The following is a 6054-nucleotide window of genomic DNA, read 5'->3' on the forward strand; positions in this document are numbered from 1 at the left end:
ACTTGTTTTCTTGCTTTCTAATCTTTTTTATTCTGTATTTTTATAATTTTGTATTATATGTTTTCTTTTCATTATACAATTAACAAAATAAAAAACCTCTAACACTGTTTGCTCTATTTTTTCTATTCTATTCTATTATCTCTTTTCTTTTCTTTTTATTCATTATAATATTTTAAAACCCCTTGCTATGTGTACTGCGTTAAGCTAAATGAGACTTATAGCACTTATATATCATTGATCTTTTGTTGATATTGATTGCTTCCATTGTCCTCATTTGTAAGTAGCGTTGGATAAAAGCATCTGCTAAATATAAATGTAATGTAGATTAAAATAAGCATTGAAAACAATGGTGAAATTTTACGTGTAGAAGCTGCTATGGCAACAACATTACATTTCAGAATCAGATGTTTTATGGTGATGCTGTAAGAAAATAAAGATGAGCTTGATGAAGATGTTTATTGCAACATAGCAGTGTCAATGTACATTTAGTACCTTGGATTCAATGGAGTCAGAATGAACACCTAACATCCTAAACTCAAAACATTGTTTTAAACAGTTACAGTTTACCTCCCTTAATGTAAATTAAGTTGCTAATCTTGTAACAGCTGTGGTGCATGAGTTCTCAGTGTTTCACACCTATTCCCATTCTACCATTGGTCACCATTTGCTCAGGATGTGATCATCACAAATGATCTAGAAACAACTGAACTGACTTTCTTCTTTTCAGAATCAGAAATCAGAATCAGAAAGAGCTTTATTGCCAAGTATGTTTGCGCATACAAGGAATTTGTTTTAGTGACATAAGCTTCCAGTACACAGAGACACCAACACACAGACAAACAAAAAAAAAAAAAAAAAATGTAGTCAAATAAATATGTATATAAACAATTGTGCTATAAATGATAATGGGATAGGATTGAAAATGATGCAGGGATGTACTAGGATGGAGGGGTAACAAATAAATATAAGGATGTTGCACTTTTGTTTGCATAAGCATAAGTGGGGAACATTTAACTGTTCATGAGGTAGATTGCCTGGGGGAAGAAACTGTTTTTGTGCCTTGCTGTTCTGGTATTTGCGGCTCTGAGACGCCGGCCAGATGGCAAAAGTTCAAAAATGGGGTGACTTGGATGTGAGGGATCCAGAGTGATTTTATGAGCCCTTTTCCTCACTCTGGATGTATACAGTTCTTGAAGGGTGGGCAGGGGAGCACCAATAATCCTTTCAGCAGTCCGAACAGTTCTCTGTAGTCTTCTGATGTCCGATTTTGTTGCTGAGCCAAACCAGACAGTTATAGAAGTACACAGTACAGACTCAATGACGGCTGAGTAGAACTGTTTCAGCAGCTCCTGTGGCAAGTTAAACTTCCTCAGCTGGCGAAGGAAATACAACCTTTGTTGGGCCTTTTTTACAATGGAGTCAATGTGATTGTCCCACTTCAGGTCCTGAGAGATGGTGGTTCCCAGGAATCTGAATGACTCCACTGCAGTCACAGGGCTGTTCATGATGGTGAGTGGGGAAAGTGCAGGGGGGTTTCTCCTGAAGTCTACGATCATCTCCACTGTTTTGAGCGTGTTCAGCTCCAGGTTGTTAAGACTGCACCAGACAGCCAGCTGCTCAACCTCTTGTCTGTAAGCAGACTCATCACCGTCCTGGATGAGGCCGATGACTGTAGTGTCATCTGCAAACTTCAGGAACTTGACAGAGGGGTCTTTAGAGGTGCAGTCGTTGGTGTAAAGGGAGAAGAGCAGAGGGGAGAGAACACATCCCTGAGGGGCGCCAGTGTTGGTGGAGCAGCTGTTTGATGTGAATTTCCCCAGTCTCACTAACTGTTGCCTATCTGTCAGAAAGCTGGTGATCCACCGACAGATAGAGCTAGGAACAGAGAGCTGGGTCAGTTTGGTCTGGAGGGTTGTTGGGATGATGGTGTTGAAAGCCGAACTAAAGTCCACAAATAGGATCCTCACATAAGTCCCTGTTTTGTCCAGATGTTGCAGGATGAAGTGCAATCCTATGTTGATTGCATCATCCACGGACCTGTTTGCTCGGTAAGCAAACTGCAGGGGGTCCAGTAAGGGTCCATTGATGTCCTTCAGATAACCCAGAACCAGTTTTTCAAACGACTTCATGACGACAGACGTTAGAGCCACAGGTCTGTAGTCGTTAAGTCCTGTTATCTTGGGTTTCTTTGGGATAGGGATGATGGTGGAGCGTTTGAAGCAGGAAGGTACTTCACACAACTCCAGGGATCTGTTGAAGATCCTAACAATTAAGCCATGTTGGGAAATAATCATGATTGAACCTCTATTGTTACAGGATATATGGGTTGGGGCAGCCTGTTGTTTCTTACAATACCTTGTGAAATGTTGTTATATTTGAGATCTGCTTTTTAACCTTCTTAAATTAATGATGTCCATTTTATTTTATTTTTTACTATTGTGAAAGTCATGAAATTTGCCAAGTATGTTAACTCATACTCGGAACTGGTGCTCTGCATTTAACCCACCCATCCAAGTGCACACACACAGCAGTGAACACACACCTGGAGCAATGGGCAGATATCCTCCAACCAGGAATCCTTCCCCAACTCCTGCCAGCAACAAGACTCGACCTGTGTGACCTTCGCGTTTTATTTCATGTGATATCATTCAATGCAAGAGCCTGCAATGACGCGGTTTGACCAGTGTGGCGCAAGACTGTAATTCAGTCACCCCAGATGCAATTCAAGAGAAGAAGACAGCGCTTCAGAGTGGAAAACGCAGCAGAGCTGAACTTGAGACTGCTGAGGGGCGTTTGGATGATTATGTAAACATATGCTGCGCACTTTCATCTCAATAACATAATTAATACAACCAAAACTGATTGCAGTGTGAAAGCAGCAGTGTAAAACGCATCTGATTACAGCGATCTGGATGTTTGCACGAGCTCTTGCAGTTCGGTAAAGTACTCCAGTTAAATCATGTCATGTTTATTATACTGTATTACTTTAGTACTTTATGCAATACATATTGTTAAATCGAGCAGCTTTACAATATTAAACATGAAAAATCAGAGTCATTGTTGCTTTCATTTCGAATTACAACCTGATTTTCTGTTATAAAGCAGCTCTGCAGTGTGAAGTGAAGGTAGTTTTAGGGCTGGTCCGAATACCACGTGATGAGCTTTTCGGTTCGCGAAAGAATCGTTCGATTTTAGTGAACCGGTTGATCCATTTCACCCAATCGAACTGAATCGTTTGAAACGGTTCGCTTTCCCAATAAGTATTAATCCACAAATAACTTAATCTGTTAACTTTTTTAACGTGGGTGACACTCCCTCGGAGTCAAAATAAACTAATATCCCGTAGTAATTCATTTACTCAAACAGTACATTGACAGAACTGCTGTGAACAGGGCCATAGCTGGGGTTTACAGGGCCCCGGTGAAGGTTGTACCAGTAGGTCCTGTTCGAAATTGTTTACTTTTTATGTTCGTGCTATTTATTTGTGCCGTTTACACATAAGTTTTTTTCAAGTCTGTAGGTATCCAGGATCAGAAACTGAATAATTAAATGTAAAATAGTACTGCATAGTATTCAATGTAAAAATTAAATATACAATCATACCAAAATGTATTCAGATGCTGTCAACATTTCTCACATTACCACAGTTTATTTGCTATAGTATGGAAAATCTAATGCCGTGTCGAAGTGATGATGTGCATTATTCGCAACTCTTTTACTGGCTTTTTGAAGAAAGATCAAGATTTTTTCGCGCCGAAAAAAAATATGTGCAAACTGTAATGAAGCAGAGATCAGTTAGTTCCTCACTTTCTGCACTGACGCAGAGATTGTTCGCTTGCTTCAGTGAAAGTATAGCATGCCTAACATTTTCGACTTGTACATTACACGTCACGCGTCCTTTCGGGATCTTTACGGGTTGTGTGTGAAAGCACGCACATATCCCGGGTAATCACTGGTAGTGTGAAAGTCCAAAATCTAGCAACCCGGGAACAATTGCCGACACACTTTACCCGTGTATTTGCCGGAATGGCAGTGTGAAAGGGGCTTATAAGAGACAACCAATGCATGCAATATAATACACATCCAATTTTTTTCTACTTTAACCTAAGACATAACCGAAAGTTTTTTTTTTTAAACATACTTTCCAAAACGGGTAATTTTAACTATTTTTTTATGTATTTGTTGGCAAAAGAGCAAAAAGTATGGAGTCAAAATAATGCCGTAGGCTATAGATACGGAAAAAAAAATTGCAAACAAAATTAAAGAATTGCAAAAGAAAATACATAATTGGGAGAAAAAAATTAAGTGTTGCAAACAAAAATAAAGAATTGCAAAACTTAAATGAAATAACGGGAATGCAATGATTTTGCAAAACATATTGTCCATGGCCATATCTACTAATTTATTTGCAATGCTGCTTTTATTTTGCTTGTCAATTTAGTTTGAGCTTGCGATACTGTTCTCCCTTTGCGCTTCATTTTCCTGCTCGTCTCGCTTTGTGACACTGTTTTGACATGGGGGTGGAGTCAAATGCTATTGAATAAAAAGAAGCAATCCACCCGCAAGCCTCTGCTCATCATGACAGTACCTGGATCAGTGAACTGCATCAAAAACGTCACTTCCAAGTAGGCATGTTGTACACGTCCATGTCTTTTGTCTCCACCCCCACGTCAAAACAGTAGCAAAAAGCGAGACTCTAAAGACTCTATAGTCCCTTTTGCACTGCAATTCCAGAAGATACACGGGTAATGTGTCCCGGCAATTGTTCCCGGGTCACTAGATTTAGCATTTTCACGCTGCCAGTGATTACCTGGAATATGTGCGTGCATACACACACAACCCATAAAGACACTTGACATCAGGGTGTGACGTGTAATATATGAATAAAAAACGCTAGGCACATTAACTTTCACTTAAGCTGACGAACGATTTCAGCTTCAACACAGAAACTGAAGAACTAACTGACCTCTTCTTCGTTACAGTTTGCACATAATTGTTTTGTTGCGAACGTTGATCTGCCTTCAAAACAGCTGGTAAAAGAGTCATGCGTCATCACTACAACACAGCCTTTACGGCATTAGTCCTGGCTTTTGTTCACAAAGTGAACTGAACCCAGCAATGTTACTAGGTCCCCGACCCGGGATCAATCCTGGGACATGTTTGAGTTCACACAGAAGGCGACCCGGCAGTTTTCCGGCATTTTTCCGGGTCCGATGTGCAATTTGAAAGGGGTTTCTGTTTAATAGGAATAAGGGATGATTTAAGAAATACCTGTACTGTATTTATAGTTAAATACGCAAATACGTTGTGCGTTTAACAGTTTCTGTAACTTATTACACAAAGGGCAACGCTGTTTAGCTGTGTTAACTAGATGGTAAGGCTGTGCAAAAAAATCGAACGCAATTTTCATACACATCTCGTCAGTAAAAACACCGTTTTTATGACATTGAAAACAGCGGTATACAGATAGGAGAATTGTGTGAAAAATAATGTTTTTTTACATGCGAACCATGAACACATGTTAAATTGCACAATGTAAACACAATCAAAGCATCAAAAAGCACGAAAAACAGGGCCTTTAAAGATGACAAGTTCACAATTTGAGTTTGTTGTGAATAGAGCATGAACATGAGTAGAGCAGGTCATGATACTCATCTGCAGTGTGCTGGTTAGAGCGGTTCTCGTTCTCGAGTCAAGAACCGGTTGTATCAGTTTTCGGATAACCAGTACACTGAACCGAGAACCATTTCTTTTGGACGCATCCGATTTGAGAAACGAGGAGCTGATGATACTGCGTGAAGCAGACAGACACACAGAGCGTCTGAACCGAACTGGTTCTTTTGGTGATTGATTCTGAACTGATTCTTTGCTAATGTTATGAGCCCAGGTAAACTGAAGGTTTGAATGAACACAACATTAACATTTAGCCAACCATGTTAGAACACACACAAATCAAGAAAAACAACACTGGAGAGAGGCAAATCATGTGAATTCTCGCGAATACTACTGCTGCGCTTCTGATCTGTTTCTGGTGTGAGTAGGCACCGCGTGGAG

The sequence above is a fragment of the Carassius auratus genome, chromosome 15 (genome assembly GCF_003368295.1).
Source record: "Carassius auratus strain Wakin chromosome 15, ASM336829v1, whole genome shotgun sequence".
NCBI classification, from domain to species: domain Eukaryota; kingdom Metazoa; phylum Chordata; class Actinopteri; order Cypriniformes; family Cyprinidae; genus Carassius; species Carassius auratus.